We start from the raw sequence: 19366 nt of genomic DNA on the forward strand, positions 1-19366 counted from the left end.
TCAGGGAAAATGGCAGTAGGGAAGTAAGTCAGCATGAGGTGCGACAGTATGGCGAGAGGCAGAAACTGGATGCATTACTGGCATGGTTAACCAACGCAGAAAAGAGTCAGGGGTGGATGTCCAACGTAGAAAAGCGGCAGGTGTGTGTCCACTCTATCAAGGATGATGAGGGTGCTCTTAAGTATTGTGGCTCTGAAATGTCTCACATTTTTAAAGTTTTATAAGCAGTTATATGCTGATGGAAATAAAAAAATAAAAAATCACAAATTGTCCAGTACTTGGAGGACATCAGTTTGTATTGGCTGGATCTGGCAGAGTGGGAGGCTCTTAACAAACCGATAACCATTGGGGGGATTTATAAAGCCATCACTAGTCTGGCGGCCTGAAATCACCAGTGCAAGATAATCTCACAACAGAGTTCTATAAAGCTTTTGCAAATATCTTCGCTCCATATCATTTTAAAGTATTCCAAGAAGCTATTGAGAAATGAATTGTCCTCCAGACTATGAGAGAAGCCACTATGGCCCTTTTGCTTACACCTACTTAAGAACCAGAGACGTGTACTGTGCATCAATACACCTCCCTTAAACATTTAGATAATAGGATTTATGCCAGGGTTTCAAGGCAATTTTGGGTTGAGATTGCAAATGACCCTAGAATACTGTGTAGGGAAAACTGTGGGAAGGCAATAGATACATTGAAAACTCAAGTAGGTAAGTGGCAGGGTCAACCCTTATCATTGGTCGGGAAAATCACACCCATTAAAACGATTGTGCTTTCTAAATTTCTTTAGTTGATTCTCAATGTTCCTTTGATCTTGCCTTGTGTGTTTTTTCAAAATTGAAAACGTATATTGCTGGAACTTGTCTGGGCAGGGAAGAGTTTGATGGAATACATTGGTGGCACCTCTCGAACGGGTGTCTTTACCTATGCCTGTATTCAAGTGTTATTACTTAGCATCTCCGGCTCATTTTTGGTCATTCTGGTATTCTTCTAGACCGGATCGTCGTCCTGTACAGATCGAGAGGGCAATTGATGTACCAGTGCTCCTGAGAACTGTCATCCTTTTTGCTGTGAAAAGCAAGAGAGATTAAATACATGTTGTAGCATGAACGTGTCATGCATGGGATAAGCTGGCATCTAAAATGGGCATGCAGTGCTGGTACTCGCCTCTTTTACCACCAAAACACATAGCAGGCACTCCAGTCACATCTAAGAAGTTATATGTAGGGACAATGACCAGGCTAGAGATCGAGACATTAGAATATCGTTTTTCACAATGGAGATCTCCATTGGGCATATTCTTATAGTTTAGAATGAGAAACACATTTAAATGTATATTTCAAACCTGCGCTATTGAACCTTTCGTGGAGATGTTACATGATATTGGCCCTCATTATAAATGAGCCGGTCTGGAAATAAAGGTGCCGGTAAAAGGTTACCGGTACCTCTTCCGGATCGGCTCACTTTGAGTCTGCCGGTAGGGGCACTGTACAACTGCCCCTAATTCTCAAGGCCATTGCACATTGATTACTTGTCTAAATCCACTAGAGCTTCCATATTGTACTAGTAATGTCCTACATCAAAATTTGCTTGCCAATATAGCCAGCTTTCGTTCCTTCTTTTGATCGAATTGTCTTCTGAATGAAATCCACTCAGATGTAGACTGGATGGAGGAGCAGAGGCGGGTACCAATTATAATGTAGATCTTTCCTTAACTCACCAAAATGTGATCCAACTAAACTGGACTCTGGCCTGTATGCTAGCACTGGGGTTATTAAACTCTGATTATTGCAAGGGGTTTTAACGATTGTGGGGCTGCCTTGGCCATACCCTGTGGCACTTCCCTCATGTGTACGAATTTTGGTGCAACACCCTTAATAGAGTCCAAATAATGCTGGGTATGGGTAGAACGCTCACTCGTACTGACAGTGTTACAGCTGATGACTGAGAAATGGGATGGTCCTCAGAAGTGGCCAACATGCAAATTCGAATGGATTGTGTCCTCCCACGTATTCCTCATTTTATGATAAATATCTCTCCAGCAGGTGATGGAAGAGGGGGTGGAAGATATTAAGGGAAATTGGCTATGCTTGATGGCAAAATGTTCAGAAGGCTTAAGAGTGAGGAGGAACAGATGGAGATTTGGGTTAAATTCTTATAGAGCGTTACACCTAATAACCCCGACTCCTCTGTGCAGCTGTAATTTTTCGTGTGATGTGTTATTTGTCTTCCCTTGCTTGTCTTTGTGTCTATGCATGGCTTGTTTTTATGCTGCCCGTGTATGTTATTGTGTTCCCCCATCTTATGCCTGTCAGTTGTGTGTTTTCCCTACTGAACGTTTTGTTTTATGAGGGCACGTTTCTCTTGATAGTGGCCATGAGGGGCAGACTATTAGTACAGGTTCCTTGCTTTGACATGAGTTTCTATATTCTGGATATTTTGCTGGTGTCATTTTTGGCCGCTGCAATTGTTATATTGCAGAAATGCCAATAAAATCTCAATACAAAAAGCTGTTTTTCTGGTCAAGAGGGTGTCATTACGATTTGGCCAGTATCCGGTAAAAGTGCCAGTAATACCATTTAACTGCCCTTTTACCAGTCTGGCAAAGTATGGGTTTGACGGAACTCATTTGCCAGAATAACTGTTTCCGGCAAGGGGCTGTGCACCTGGACCTGTAATGTGCCGGTAATTCTGGCGGTCGGTCTGCCGAAAAGGGTAATAACAGCACCACGGAATTACTGGTGTTTTTCTGGCAAACTTGTAATGACCCTCAGTGCACACATCTACGTGACCACTATCTATCAACACGCTTTTATCTTTACATGTATGTTGTGACTCACATCAGTCTGTTTTGTTCACAGACCTTCACCCTCTTACCCTTCTTGCTCACCTTGTTCCCTATTTCACCCCGCATGTGCGAGTATAACTGGCATAAATCTGCTGCAACTGGCCTGATGATGCTGGGGTGGTGTATGAATATATTGCCCTAGGTATCATGGGAGTGCCCCTGACTTCTCATGACTGCAGCGAAGGCACATCAAATCAACAGTTTACTTAATGTGTGTGGTTATTAAGTGAAACAGATATTTGTTTGCTTAACCCCGTACACTGATATCAGTTTTTATATGCAAAAACAAGGGGGGTTCTAGGAGTTTCTCTACTACAGGAATATATTCCGGGTTAGAGTCTCAATCAGAGTCTTTAGCCCACCATCCTTTCACAGAAGAGAAATTTCCACTACATAGCAGTCTTTGTCCTGCCCAAGGGCAGTCCAGCACGGAAATGCCTGGCAATTCTCTTCTGAACAAGAGTAACAACCGCAACCCCAGATACGTGTTTCGGCCTGGTTGGGCCTAGTCAGTGAGGTGGAGCTGTGCCTCTCTAAGAACAGTGAGCAAGGGTTCCACGTCTGGATTACCCTAGTAATTTAGGGTGAAAACCCAAAGCTACTTAATATGCAAAAACCAGGGGGGTTCTGGGAGTTTCTGGGAGTTTCTCTACTGCCAGCCTATAATCCCGGGTTAGAGTCTCAACCAGAGTCTTTGGTGAGCTCCACCTCACTGACGAGGCTCAACCAGGCCAAAACACGTGTCTGGGGTTGCTGTTGGTACTCTTGTTCAGAAGGGAATTGCCAGGCATTTTTCTTCTGTGAAAGGATGGTTTGCTAAAACTCTGGTTGAGACTCTAACCCAGGATATAGGCCAGTAGTTGAGAAACTCCCAGAACCCCCTTTGTTTTTGCATCAGTTTTTATACACCAGTGATGTCACTTCCTGCCACCATGGCCAACTGTTATGTTACATCCCTTCTTGTAACATCATTGGGTCCGCGTTTATGTGATGTCATTACCTGTGTTGCCATCTGGTATGCTATGTCAATTCCTGGTATTTTATGGAGTTGGCGTCCCTGGCAGTTGGATGCATAACATGGCAAAGAGTGCTGAAAGAAGCAGGGTGAGAGAGCACTTAACTTGGCGGTGGTTGCCAATGGGGAGGTAGGGTGAGGGCACGAAAGCTTGAACACCCCAACCACCCTTTACATGTATCCTTAAAAATTGTTTATTTTGTAGGTTAAAACAAGAGAAGTTAGAGAATGACTTTTAAGCAAATATCACTTTAAAAAAAAAAACAATGTCACTATATACATATTGTTGGAACAATATTGTAATAGATTAAATGTGCCAGTGTGTCAAGCGTGATGGCACTTGTGTGGTTTAACAACCACTTGTTGACCGGAAGACAGTTCTTGCTTCTAAAAGCTCTCTTCCATGAACAAAACCATCACAGAATGGTGGGATTAGCGTAGGAAAATGCATAACAGCAGGAAACATTGTTCATCCTGAACACATGAGCTCTGTGAGGGTCAGTTGTATGTAAACTAGCACAGCTTCTGTGCAAGCTGCTTCACCTATTACAGTATTGCTCACCAGCACTCTGTCAATCTGGGAGCCTTACAAACCAACCCCTTGTGATGTTGGTATCCTCTCTCAACAAAGGAAGCATTCCTTATAACAGGCCTAAATCTGAAGCAATTTGATGTCCGCCAGCTACTATGCATGAATCACAATTACTAGCACAATTTATGAGCCAAGTGGTGAATGGAATGGGGTTTCTCTGTACATAGAACAAAGCCTGCCATATTATGACAGTTCAAACAACCCATGGCAATGAAAATGAAAAAAGACAGCTTGACAAATTTTTGACTGTCAACCTGCTCTGGTGTCTTTATTAAAAATGGTTAGGTAAAGGTCCTTGGAGACAAGGAAACAACAGGGAAAACAGAAATGTGAAAATAAAAGGATGCAAAGGACTCTGCGGCCGTGGAAAGCCGGCCTACCAGGGCATTAACACCAGAGCCATGAGGCGGAACAAGGTTGGGAGATCTTCCTACTTGTCCATGGTGCTTCGGTAATCTAGGAGACATTGGTCCTGAAGCTGATGACCTAGATTTGGAATACATGGATTATGGTTTACATTTGTAGCATCCTCGAAACTCTAAGCCTCATTTTTAACAGATCCATACAAACCCCAGCTTATACAGTGTTGCAAAGAGCACAATTACATGATCACAGGAGAGTGGACCGTTGTCAAGAGGAAAGAGCAGGACTTAAGCGTTGATTGCTGCCAGGTCTTGCCAAGCCTCAGAAAGTCGTGGACCCCCGACAGCAAGGGCAAATCATGTAACGGAGCAAATGAGCATATTCAAAGGCTCCTTACAACCAATGCTTAGAAACAGCCTCTGTGACCACACTGCAACTTGGTCATGGAAGACAATGGCCTTAATAAAGTCAGAAAAAAACAGGGGAGGGTAAGTAGTTCAACAGGAGCTAGCAGACCATAAGGATGCTGAGAGGGGGTTCCAAACACCAGGAACACGGTGAGGAGTCTGCAGAGAGAGAAGAAATCAAGGTCCTAGGCAGGCTGGTCAAACTGTGTATGCTTAAAGAGCTAAGCGCTACAAGGCCTGAGACTCCTTAAGAGATTGAAACGTCTTAAAAGGCTTAGGGCACTACATCCCTTTCAAATGAGCTCGTCCTTATATCCCTGGATCAGGAAGAGGTGGGCCAGGCATTATTGTAGAGATATCGCGAGAGTTACCAACTCTCGCTAGATCTCGCCACGGCAACGAGGACGGCCCCCGCGCGCTTCGCGCGCATTACGGGAGCAGCAGAGGACGCGGCAAGACGCGTCCTGCCGGCTCCTCCGAGATTGGGGCCTGGGGGCTTACATCACGAGACATTTCAGTCCCACAGCCCTGCAGCAGTTATTAGGCACGTTTGCCTAGCCGCCTGGCTCTTTAATACTTACATTTTTCGTGGCAGATGTCCCTTATACAATAAAAGACATCCAGCCATTAATCACGCCTCCTGCCATCTGTGCAGGAGTTTACTACATAAATTGGCGAAGAGGATCACCACTGCAACCCACGTGGGAACATGCAAGGAGCGACGCCGCCACCCCCCTTCCTGCAAACTCCAGGTAGACCTGCCATCCCGTGGCCGCAATGGCAACCCCTTTTCACGACGTATGTAGAGGCGCTAGGTGGGGCAGGATTTTCAGCAGCACGGCGTAGGGCTATGTTACTTAATGCCCTGGGAGTGGAAGGGCAGAGGGTGTTTGAGAGTCTCACCCCGATCCCGGTGGCAGGGGACAACGATGACATCTTTAAGGAGGCAGTTAGGAGAATAGTGAAGAGATTTGCCAGTAAAGAAAACACGGTGTTGCATAGAAACGCTTTTACACCCGCAGACAAGAAATATCTGAACCAGTTGACAACTACGTCACCAAGCTGCGGGAACTGGCGGCGCTGTGCAGTTTCGGCAACAATGCTGAGAGCCTCATCTGCGATATGTTGACAGTCCACACCAACAGCAGAAAAGTACAAGATAAATTCATTGTGGAGAAAGAATTACAACTAGAGAAGGCGATCGAAATTGCCAGAGCGGTCGAAGAAACAGCGGGAAGACGAAAATAACTCATGGGAACCCAGAGTTCTGCTGAAATCCAAGCAGTCGCATTTCACTCAAAGAAAGAAAGACAGACACCAGACACGAGAGAGGGGAGAGGAGGTAAGAAAGAACCTCTGAAATGCCACAGGTGCACCAGCACGAAACACCTGGCGTTCGATAGGGAGTGCCCAGCCAGAGACAAAGAGTGCTCCATCTGCAAACGCATTGGCCATTTCTCGTTGGTGTGTCGGTGGAGAAACAAGAAAGTTACCAGTGTAAATACGGATCACAACAGGGAGCGGGAATCGTCCTCAGAAGATGAGGGGAGACCCACAGTCATTATGGTAAACAGCACAAGGGCAAGAAGAGAAAAGCCCCATTGCACAATCAAAATTGACGGTCGTGAAACAAGAGTTATGGCGGACTCTGGTTCGGACCTCACCATAATACCCCTATGGACATACAAGGAAATGGTGGGAAAAGAAAAGGTCCAAGTTCTCACCACACAACACAAACCCACAGTTTTTGGTGGGGCGTCAGTTGAACTACTGGGATATATCAAAGGGAAGGTGGAGTTTAAAGGAAGAGAAACCACCACCAGAGTTTATTTCAGCCACGAAGGTCCAGCAGTACTGGGATGGGACGACCAAGACAAGCTAAAAATCAAACTGGACCCCAGCACAGAAGACCAGGTACTGTCTGTCTGTGCGAGGAATGGGCCCATTGTCAAGAGTGACTACCCAAAACTTTTCTCGGACGAGCCGGGTCACATCAAGGGCTTTCTCCATAAAATAATGCTCAAAAAGAATGCCGTCCCAGTCAAACATCGAGTGAGGCCCGTGCCAGCAACCGCAAGAGACACTCTCAGGAATCAATTGGACAAAATGAGAGCGGAGGGTGTCATTGAAGAAGTTGAAGCGTCAGAATGGCTGAGCCCAGTAGTGCTTATAAAGAAACCGAACTCACAAGAGCTAAGGGTGTGTATTGACCTTCGCAGTTTAAACTTAGAGGTCATCACCGACAACTACCCACTACCGAGCATAAATGAACTCATTCTGTTGATGAAGGAAGCCAACATTTTCTCAAAACTGGATATGAGAAACGCATATCACCAAATACAATTGCATGAAGAGTCGAAACCCCTCACAGCATTCATCACACCATTTGGCACCTATCAGTTCACCAAGATGCCATTCGGCTTATCGTCGGCAGCATCAGCTTTTCAACGCATGATGGATGTCTTGCTACGAAAGGTCAAAAATGTCGCGTATTTCCAGGACGACATCCTTGTGTACGCAGGGGATGAACAAACGCACAATGCCACATTGAGAACTGTCCTGATAAAGCTGCAAGAAGCAGGGGTGAGGCTACGCCATGAAACATGCGTATTCAAAACGAAAGAAGTCGAATACTTGGGGTACAAAATCTCAGAAAAAGGGATCAGTCCCAAACAAAATTTGATGCATGCAATCATAAAAGCACCGGAACCCACCAGCAAAGACGAAGTAAGATCATTTCTTGGACTGGCGGAGTATTACGCAAAATTTATCCCCAAGTTCTCCGAAACCTCAGCACCACTCCGTGACCTCCTCAAAAAAGGTTCGGTATACTTGTGGCAAGAACCCCAGAAGAAGGCGGTTGAAAGTATAAAACGGCACATCATGGAAGCGCCGTGTTTACAGCCAGTGCATACGGACTAGGAGCAGTTCTTACGCAGAAGAAGGGGGACACGGAGCATGTGGTAGCCTTTGCCTCGAAGGCCTTGTCCTCGGCAGAACAGAACTACTCTACCATAGAAAAGGAAATGTTGGCATGTGCATGGGCGGTAGAACATTTTAGAACATATGTTTGGGGCACGAAATTCAAATTGGTGACAGACCACAAACCCCTCATCCACATGCTCAGCCCGGGAGGTACTAAAGTGTCCACACCCAGATTGGCACGCATTGCAACAAAACTGCAGGAGTACACGTTTGAAGTGCAGCACATCTCAGGATGGAAGAATTCGCAGGCAGACTGCATGTCAAGATTGCCAGAAGGTAAAGACAAGGCCACCACGTTTCTACAGGGAGAATGCATCGTGGCATCCATCACCGATATAAAAGCACCTGATTATATGGAACTCAGCGAGAAACACTGGTTGGAAGAAGACGGAAAAGACCCGGCTATGGCGAAAATCCGTGAGTGGATCAAGGAGGGTGGCCAGGTGAAAAAACGATGCCAGAAGGCATGAGACCCTGTTGGAAGGTGGCCGAAGAGATATCTGAAACAGACGGAATAATAATGAAGACGGACCAGATAATCCCACCCGTAGGCATGAGGAACACCATTCTATGCAGAGCCCACGCTGGTCACCTGGGAAACACGATGACCCGTCGCAGAGTCCGGGAGGCCTACTGGTGGCCGTCCATGGACCAAGAGATTCGCACCATGATAGAGCGGTGTCATGAGTGCCTCAATAGCGACAAAATATTGACACTCAGACAGGCACCCCTAATTCCCACAGAAGTACCAGAAGCGGTGTGGTCAAAAGTGGGCATATGCTTTATAGGACCCCTGGAAGCGATGGCACCAGAACATCGGTACGGCATAGTGCTGGTTGATTACCTATCCAAGTGGGTCGCGACTGTAATTGAAGTCCTCACTGAAATGTTTCAAAGGGAAGGCCTCCCCAAGGAAGTAGTAACGGACAATGGGGTACAACTGATCTCACGGGACATGGAACAATTCCTGAGAAAGCACAATATAGGCCAAAAGAAGGCGGCCTTGTATCATCCCCAAGCCAATGGGCTTGTTGAAAGGGTCAACAGGTTCATTAAGGGAGCAATCCAACTAGCCACGGCCTCTGGAATGGACCCCCTAAAAACCACTAAGGAGGCCATAGCGGCCCACAGACTCACTCCAAACGGAATCACGCAAATATCCCTGTTTCGAATGTTGAGAGGGAGGAGTGCAGCCTCCACGCTCATACCACCATGGTTATCCAAAGTAAGAGAAGATGAAGCAGTGGACATGTCAGAAGTGGTGTGGAGAATTGAAAACAGCAAGGCACGCATGAAAACGTGGAGTGACCAAAGAAGAAGAACCAAGCAAGCGTCAGACATTGGAGGGGGAGATTGGGTCAAAATAAGACTACCGAAAAAAGACCAAATCACAGGCTCTCGGTTCAGCAGACCCACCAAAGTGATTCACAGGGGAACAAACCATGTCCGCACCGAGGATGGGCGCACATGGAATCTGGAAAGAGTAGCCCTATATCAGAAGAGACAAGAAAGAGCAAGAACCCTGGAGAGATCACATGCTGAAGAAGGAATAGACAATGAGCGAAGGGAAGAACGGGAGCCCGAGAGAAGCTACAGAGAAAGGGAAGAAACAGAGATGGAACCGGAATCACCCATGCCCGAACCAGAACAGGAGCAACAGGAAGATCGCACTGGAAAGGGTGACCGACCTAGAAGAGAGCACAGAAGACCGGTGAGATACAGTGACTATGTTTTGCAATGAACTTCCTTTGCCTCACCAAAGGGAGGTGTGTAGAGATATCGCGAAAGTTACCAACTCTCGCGAGATCTCGCCACGGCAGCGAGGACCGCCCCCGCGCGCTTCGCGCGCATTACGGGAGCAGCAGAGGACGCGGCAAGACACGGCAAGACGCGTCCTGCCGGCTCCTCCGAGATTGGGGCTTGGGGGCTTACATCACGAGACATTTCAGTCCCACAGCCCTGCAGCAGTTATTAGACACGTTTGCCTAGCCGCCTGGCTCTTTAATACTTACATGTTCGCGGCAGATGTCCCTTATACAACAAAAGACATCCAGCCATTAATCACGCCTCCTGTCATCTGTGCAGGAGTTTACTACAATTATCCTCCTCAATTGGACAAAGACGCAGCTCAATTTGAGAAAGAACTGTGGTGGGTGCTGCATCCCTTAGACTGTGTATCGCTATCAGAGAGAGAGAGAGAGAGAGAGAGATCCCTGAATCCTTCTAGTTTTACCCATCCTGAAAACATATTCCTAGATTGTTAACACCCTTTTTACTTCTAAATTCGTTATCCATATATGCAATTGTCCCAGCTACCTTCTGACAATACAACACAATAAAATCCATCTTTTGGGGCCTGTTTTTATGGTATACCACATGATCTCCCAGTTAAAAAAGAAAATGGCAAAAGCGGCAAATTTGTCAAAGGAAATAAAATCATCAAAAGGTATATGCTACACAATTTCATTAGAAATAGCACATTGGCACTCTAACATAGAACTAAATCCTACTAGCGCAAGCTTTGTTTCTTCCTCTGGAGTGAGGGTACGGAGTCACCCTTTGGGTACCCTAATAGGAAGAATCTAGGTTTTCCCAGAACTGAACATCACCCCCGGTGCTGCCAAATCCAGCTGTCCTTGTAAAGGTTGCCCACTCTGTTTATGATGACCCAGCATCTAATACTGATATGAGATGCGGTGCATTTTAAGGACTTTGGTTTGTAACGTGGAAAAATGTTACACACGGTAGGGTACCTTGAAACAATGTAGAACAGACTAGACACTTGGTTAACAAGTTGAATCACTGTCTCACTGCGATGGCATTTCAAATACACTGGTTTTCATTAGACAAACAATAGTGAGCAAGGGAACACAGCCGACACGTGTTTCGGCCCGCTGGGTCTTTATCTAGACGAAATGGAACTGACTAATGAAACGGCCGAGTGACACTGAAAAAGGAAGCAACATGAAGGAGCAGTGTCCTCAATTCCAAACTTTGTACAGTGACTGTCCAATGATTAAGCAGGTTAAACAGTCGCAGCCGCATGAAGGTCCAAGGCTGTTAGTGATTTAACCTATTAACCTATTGTCTTCAGAGTCTGGTTGGGCACCAGATCTCTTCCATTTACTGACACCTGCAGCAGGCTCTCTCATAATGCCCTTCTGATTGGTTCTATGAGCGCACAGAATTTAGTTTCTAGTGCCCACTTTTCCAGACTAGACACATGCCTCTGTGCCACTGAAGAGGCTTTGGCATAGCATGGTTGTTGCTTCAAATCTTTTATAGTCATGTAAATTCGGACCTAGTTCTAGATTGCTCTTTGATGAGCCTAATGTTTTCCCGAATAAAACCTCTGATGTTGAGATGGTGGAAACAATAGGGATCAAATGCTGGGTGAATTGCACCCCATATTCCTACGCTTCAACAAAAACATAAACAATCGTTTGAGAAAACAATACTAAACAATGAGGAGCTAAAGGTGATTTTATTCGATTTACACCTTTGGCTCTTGGAGCCTTTCGTGAAAACAGAAAAATGCAAGAGATAAAAGCAGTATTAAAACCAACACATTTAAAACAAAGCAACAGTCCCAAAAGATATTAAATATAAAACATAATAGATGACTCTCATCGAATAAAATCATTAATGAAATATAAAATTACATCAATATAGATAAAACACTCTTAAAACTAAATCCAGAGATCACTCTTGGCAAATGGGGAGAGCTGGCGAGGGCTGGAGTAATACTAGGTTTAACATCCTCGCTCACAGCCCCAAAAGTGCCCACATCTTGAAAACTTAATACTCAAAGGCTACTGACCTTCTTGCCATGCCCTATAAATAAAAACTTGTAGTTGATTTGTTGTTGGCCGAATCAAAGTCCCCCAGAAGAAATGACAAACCGGTATTTGGGTTAACCAGGAATCCTTTTCTTCTTAAGTAGGGGAGGATGTGTTTCGACCTGGAGCGATCATAGGTGGGACATACAAGAAGAAAATGTGGCAGGTCTTTCTTTTCTGCTGCACACATTTTGACTTTAGTGCTCGAATGACCATTCCATATGTTAATGATAGAGGCTAGAGGTGGGATGTTAGCTCTGGAGAGGGCGCAGAGGCGCCTGATCTAAGGATTGGCAAGCATTGTGTGGCATACCAGAAGAAGGAGTCGGACAAGTTATTTAAAGTTATTTAAAATAAAAACACCTATCTAGCCCTTTCGCGAAGGGGGAAGTTCCCTAAACATTAAATCAAAAATTAAGGATGCATGGCAAGACCAAAATCAAAGTCTTCTCTCTCAAACCTAATCACTAACTGGCCCTACCACTTTTGAAAATGTCTAACTAATGGAAAAAGGAAGGGTAACACAACAGCCTCGTTGTGGTCTTCCACATCGCACGCTATTAGTAGATTTGCTCACAGTCTCAAAGTTCTTTAGTGTGCCGCAGTATATTTCTAACAATCCTCAGATGGTCTTTTAATAGAAATTATAATTATCTTTTGTAATGGATTTCACGTTCCCCCTTGGTAAAGAAAAAAACGGTCCCTTCTGATATTCTTCTCAGGCTTATTTTCAAATGTACACATTCCTTCAGGATCACTTGCCAAGACAACTCTGTTTCCCACCTTCGGGTATTGGGATTCCCTCACGCTCCTGTGGTCCTCTCATGGATGCCTTTATTTTACAATTGCAATATTAAATAGCCTGATCAGCTATTTATGTCTTGGCATACAATGTTCAATCTCTTTCACTCTGGTTTCAGGGGCCCGTGTGCCCGATAAGCTTTCTTAACTTCTAACACTCTTTATGGCTCTTCCAGCTGTGACATGCAATGTTCGTAATGTTTTCTCACTGTTTTCGTGGGGTCTTGTGTCCATTAAACTTGCTTAAGATCTTATACTCTTGGCAGTTCTTCCAGCCGTGAGATGCAATTTTTGTAACTTTTTCCCATTTCTTTACATACCTGCGTTGGTTTTGGTGCTCCGTGACACCAACCGTTTCAGGACTTCCTGGCGTCCCCACTTCGACAGCGGCTGTGTTCCAGATGGTGCTGCTTCAAATGGGGCAAGTGCTTGTTGGCCAGAGCTCGGCGATCCCTGCTCCTATCCATTTTCTGGTCTCAGAGTCCGTTGCAGGGCCTGAGACCCACCACTGATTGTCAGTGGTCGTGCCATTAGAGAAGACTGTTGTCTTCTAGTCGAGTCTCGTTCCCTGACTGTGGCTTCTTGCTCCGTTAAAGCACATGTCATCCATTCTCGAGCTAATGGGTCTCTCTCCACACACGCCAGTGCGGGCTACATGGCTCGATGTGGCTCCACCCCTGCCCAACGGCATTGCTACAGAGGCACGCATCTGCATAGCAATTGTTCTTCCTCCGCGGAAGTCTCCTCTCCTCCTTTCACAACTCGCTCTCTCTTCATAAACGTCATTGTAACAACAAGAATTGTGTCCGTCTTCCTTGACAATGGTATTCAGGCAGTGTTAAGTATTACCGGAAGCCAATAGAGACAAAGAAGGATCTTTGTTGACTATAGTCTTTGCAGGAGAAGCCAAAGTATTTACAATATCCATATACACTGACAGGGTGGTTAGGACTGGGAGTTCCATCACGGAATGGAAGTCCTTGTCATCAAGCGGGGAATCACTCCCAGGGAGTTTCCACTTGCCCAGATTTCTAGGGAGGGTCTTGCTTAGCGGGCTCCCCTCCCTAGTCTCAAAATGGGTGGCTACCCTCTCAGGCTACCCCTTCCATTAACTGAGAGGCTGCCCCTTGAATAGGAAGTGGAAAACAATTTAAAAAGTCCACATTGCCTTGTTGTTTTCTTTTTCGATGCTCTATTAAGAAACAAAATGGTTGTAGTTCTAAAAACCACTGAGTGACTTGGGCATTAAAATCTTTTCTGAGACGCATCCAAGTTAGGGGAGAGTGGTCATTCATTCAGGGGGTAGTGGTAAGTCACAAGCCGGAATCTCCTTCCTGTGAGATAGTAGCATAAATTAGGAACTGCTCATTTGATGGTTAGGGCTTCAAGTTCCACCGTGGCATAAGATTGTTCTCTGGGGGACAATTTCTGGATTGTGTGTAAGATAGGGTGTTCCAAGCAGTCATGTTCTTGTGACAACACAGCTTACAGTCTGACTTTAGAAGCATCTGTCTGAAGAATATATCCTAGCTTGCAATCGGGCATCTTTAAGATAGGCTTCTGGCACAGGATTTGTTTGAGGCCTTCAAAGCTTTGTTGGTCTTCAATCTCCCAGACAAGCTTTTGAGGATGGGAGTTCTTGAGCTGGTCAGTAAGATTGATGGCCAAGGTAGAGTAATTTGGTATGAATCTTCTGTAATAGCCTGTCAATCCAATGAAAGCGCAAAGCTCTCTGTTTGTTTTTGGTACTGATGTCACTTGTACTGCTTTGACCTTTTTTGTCTTTGATTTAATCAGTCCATTTGCCACAAAATAGCCCAGGTATTTTACAGCCGACTTGGCCATGTGAAATTTTGGGGATGGCTGTTAAACCTGCTCTCTGCGGGGCTCCTGCGATCACATAAAGATTGTTCATACGTTCGGGCCAGATCTTGCTATGTATGATGATGTCTAAATATGCTCTGGAGAAGCGAGAATACGGTTTAAGGATTTTATCCATCAACTACTGGAATGTGGCAGGAGCCCCTTGTGACCCTAAAGGCAATACTTTAAATTGGAAGAGTCCTTGTGGGGTGGAAAAGGCTGTTTTTCCCCTATCAGTGTGGTTTAGGGGCACCTGCCAATAACCTTTGGTTAGGTCCAGAGTAGATATGAATTTGGACGATCCCAGCTTCTCAAGGAGCTTGTCAATCCTGGGCATAGGGTAGTTATCAAAAGGGAAATTGGAATTTAATTTCTGAAAAGCTATGAAAAATCACCAGGACTTGTCCAGTTTGACTACCAGCACAATGGGAGACAACCACTGAATCTCTTAGGGCTCAATGATGTTGGACTTGAGCATTTCATGGAGTTTGCTTTCGATAATTTTCCTCCTTTGCAGTTTTGATTTAAACATTATATCTGACTGTGGAATGCAAAAACATGTATTTGTGTTTTTCTAACTTGAGTCAAGTGTTTCTTTGCAGCAGTTTCATAATTGGTGTATATATTTGCCCATTTTGCCAAAAACAAGCAATATGCTTTTAATTTGAAACTACATTTTGGGATGATTTTGCCTGTCTACAGAAATGAATCTCCAAGCAATGCTTTTATTATATTCAAAACACAAGCTGACCTATGTATTTATGTCTCCTGCTGTCTCACTGCAGGTTCCAAGGATGTCAAAGCAGAGATTAGACCTGGGGTAGACAGGGCAAATGCCACTACTGCAAGATTATCTTATGTTGCGAAGTACAATCTATATACCAGAGAGGTCTTGAGGCAGCAAGATTAAGATTTTTCAGGTCTTCAAATGTTAACAGAATCAGCACAGGGCCATGACCAGGGAATGCGAGCTCTCCAGTTTCTAGGACAGCAACATAGTCTCCCACATTCCTGGCAAATCACCACAACTCTCTTGTCCTCTCCTCCCTTGCCCTCCTCTCCCCCATGTTTGCTTTCAACAATACTCTTTTTTATAAGTAGGAATAGAAAAGTACTCAAATCATAAGATACCCCTACGCATAGGTAAATCCTTATGGAAATATATAAGCAAGAAATATGATTGTAGTCTTCCATGATGTGGGGAAATATACAAATACCAGAATGCAATTTAGCAGAAGGCTGAAAACATCACTTGCAGGTTTTGTAAATGTATTTCAAGATTTAAAAACTTACAAAAGATAACATATGAAAAGGTATGCTCATTGTTTTTAATTGTTTAACTAAGGCATGCTTCATATATGATGTGAGGAAAATGTGACATGCTACAAAAAAGCGTTTAGAATGGATTGTGTCCTCCCACGTATTCCTCATTTTATGATATCTCCATATTCAGCTCCAGCTGCTTAGGACATTTTTTCCAGCAGAGGGCGCTGTGCGTCGATGCCTGTCAACTCGATGTCCCTCAGAGGCCTCTGTCTCAATGTCAACGTCATCGATGGTATAAAGCGGCCGCAGCGACCGTTGGCTTCAGTTTCGTTTTTCTGTGAAAGCTATTGCTTCGGATACGGTGCGCTTAGTTCCCTATCAAGAATCTTTGAATACAAATCGTAAAGAATGGCATCATCATCGACGTCCACAAGAAAAAGGGAAATACCCATGTGCCCTTGGGCCCGGGAGGCAAAGAAAAATCTCCTCGAGGGTGTTCAAAGGATCCCTCGAGTCGAGACAAATCTTCATCAACGCCAGTCGCGCCGAAAGACTCCTCGATGGATCATAACAAGTCCTCGATGCCGAAAGCGTTGAAGCCCTTGTCGTCGACGGTGTCGAAGATTTCAACCCCACCATCAACTCCATCGAGGAGTATAGAAAAAGTATATACACCGCTGTAGTGAAAAGGGGTGTAAGCACCTCCCTCCTCCCACTAACAGGTTTGACTCTGCACGACAGCCATGAACACACTACTGGAGAGATGACACCTTCAGCCTAAAACTTAGCATTTATTTGACAGAAAGCAACATATAAGGAGAATGTTACGATCCATGCCCCTGACCCCCTCAGGTATAACCGCCCCCTGGCAGCAATGGGGCTAAAGCCCTTCACACCGGCCCCAAGGGCCTTAAAAACTCCATCAGAAACATACATGGAGTCAGTCCTGGCGCCTTTGGCGCCAGGCTCATTATCAGGAATACAGCAATACCTGTTTTGGACTTTAATCCAACATGGAGGCCTATTACACAGCTCAGTTCTTTAGAACCAAGCCATGCGGTCTAGTGTTTTGGGTGTGGCTGGGCCTGGAACTACTTGGCCTGGAACTACTTTACCTAGGCTATTTAAACCACACCCAAACAGCAGAACACGCTTCGCGTTATTCTGCACTCCTGCAGCGTAATGCTCACCGTGTCCAGCTCCTTCTCATCTGCTTCTCCGGTGGCCCGATCCTGAAGCTCTAGATCCAGATTCCATTAATAACCTGGAAGAACAAGAACAGCATTAGCGAGGAAGAACACTTACCTGTGAAGTAACAGGCCTTGAATCCATCCTGTGCTTCGCTTACCTCGCCCATCTCCGGAGTTCGCCGCAACCTGCAAAGGTAAAGAAACAAGGACAGCATTAATAACAATTCTTGGGCAAGCAGCGAGTCCTGGCAGCACCCTGCGCTTCTCTTACCTCGCCCATCTCCGGGTTTCACCGCAACCTGCAAGGGAGAAGGAACAAGGTCAGCATTAACAAAGCACTTACCTGGGCAAGCAGTGCTTCGATCGCTCATCACTCCGGAACATCACCGCAACCTGTACAAAGAAGAGAAGAGAACACCGGTTAGCAATTACCACCAATAAACAGCGCAGCGCTCCGTGCATCAATAACTCACTGTGGTCTTTGCCATCGGCGCGGCAACTCTGAGATCGCAACCATCCCTGTGAAAACAAAAAGAGACATTGTTAGGGAACAGCGTAGTGGAGCAAGACGCTAAAAAGACAGAGAAAACGGAGGAAAAGAAAGAGACAGAATAAAGACGGAAAAGACATTATAACTCACCTGGAAGACAGTAAGCAGTGTCAGAGTCACAGACGGTCTGGACCCGACCTAAGAGCGCACAGACCAGTGAAGCAACTAGGTCCACTGAACGCCCGCACCAACCACACGCCCCTGCACAGTGACACAGGACGGAGAGTTCAACGCACAAAAACCTAAGGTGAGCAATAACCCCAAGGGAAGGGATTTGGACCAGAGGGAGGTGGGAGTCCACCCATCACAGAACCAGTATCTTAACCCTCCATTCTCCTGTTATAGGCGCTACCCAATGTCTGGCACATAACCAAGCAGAAAGGGGTCCGGGATATGATATGATATGATGGGTTATTTATAACGCGCTAAATACCCAGGGGTTTCTAAGTGCGGACCCAAGGATCGAACCTGTGGTGCTCCGTATCGTCTTGCTTCCAAGGCAAGCACGTTGCCTACTGAGCTATCCTCCCAAGACCAATAGTGCTTAGACCTCCATCCAGTATCGTGTGGCAGCCCTGTGGATACCAGGTGAACGTAACAGAGAAACAGTACTTTTAGCAGCAATTGGGAATAATAAAAATGTAAGTTAGAGAAATCACAAATAATTAGAACCCAGCCTCACGTTCCTTGTATCTAACGCTGGGGACCCAGGCTCATCTCAAAATGAACTGCTACTCTTTACCAGGTGCTTACAGCCAGTTCTTAAGAGAGAGAGTGCCACAAGGAGCCACAGGGGTACATTAAGCTCCGGGCACTTGCTCGATGCCAGTCCACGGAAGAATCCCGCCCGGATCATGTGTGTATGCATTTTTGTACATTCGGCTGTCAATCAACGTGACGCAATATTCTACAACTGTCTCAGTGCAAAACCTGTTTACTGATGGAAAAAACCCCAGCTCAGTAATTTTCCAAAAGCGCTCCCTTTCCTTCCCCTCCCCACTTGGAGCCCATCTGCGAAAACGCAGGAATGTCTCTTATTAGTAATGGCCGGGTCGAGGCAGCAATTTCTCATGCCAAAGAGGACCTGTTTAGGGAAGCTGGCAGTGCCACGGTTGCAAAGAAAGAGTATTCCAGTAAAAGCTGAAATAATATGCATTGCAATTAACCCCTGGTGAGAAAGCTTTACCAGGTCTGCACTCTGCTAGCTAGTGTCTTGATACTACAAGACTGGCTATCTAAGCGCTATAATGCTTTAAGCACTCAAATATAGGTCTCTATTCTATTAGCTACTAAACTTGGGCCTCTGCCCTGACTTTGCAAGCTATGAATGTAACCTTCCACCCCTTTGATGCCTGCACGTTCAATGTAGCTCACTATGCTTGGTATGTAGGCGCTACTAAGCATTGCTAATCCATCTATAAAGGTCTGTTTCAGCATTTAGTACACACTTCGAATAAGTCTTAGCTGTTAATGCAGCCGTCTAAGGACCTAATATGTAATCTGGTTAGCTCAGCAGGCTAATGCACCCAAGGAAAATGCAACTTCCTTCACACTACAACCACTACCAAGAAAGGATTTCTTTGAGTCACTTTCTGTGATTTATAAGGAGGTAGAACATTCCTCTCATGATTCACAACCTTTTGG

At 45.3% G+C, this 19366-nt stretch overlaps 1 protein-coding gene across 2 annotated transcripts in view; it reads left to right on the top strand.

The window, feature by feature from the left end:
* The window catches only part of SPATA6L (spermatogenesis associated 6 like), a 721724-nt gene that overhangs the window by 176951 nt on the left and 525407 nt on the right, over positions 1–19366 (top strand). The gene's annotated exons all lie outside the window — the stretch shown is intronic.

Source organism: Ambystoma mexicanum, chromosome 6p (assembly GCF_040938575.1).
Source record: "Ambystoma mexicanum isolate Mex_15411 chromosome 6p, UKY_AmexF1_1, whole genome shotgun sequence".
Classification (NCBI taxonomy): domain Eukaryota; kingdom Metazoa; phylum Chordata; class Amphibia; order Caudata; family Ambystomatidae; genus Ambystoma; species Ambystoma mexicanum.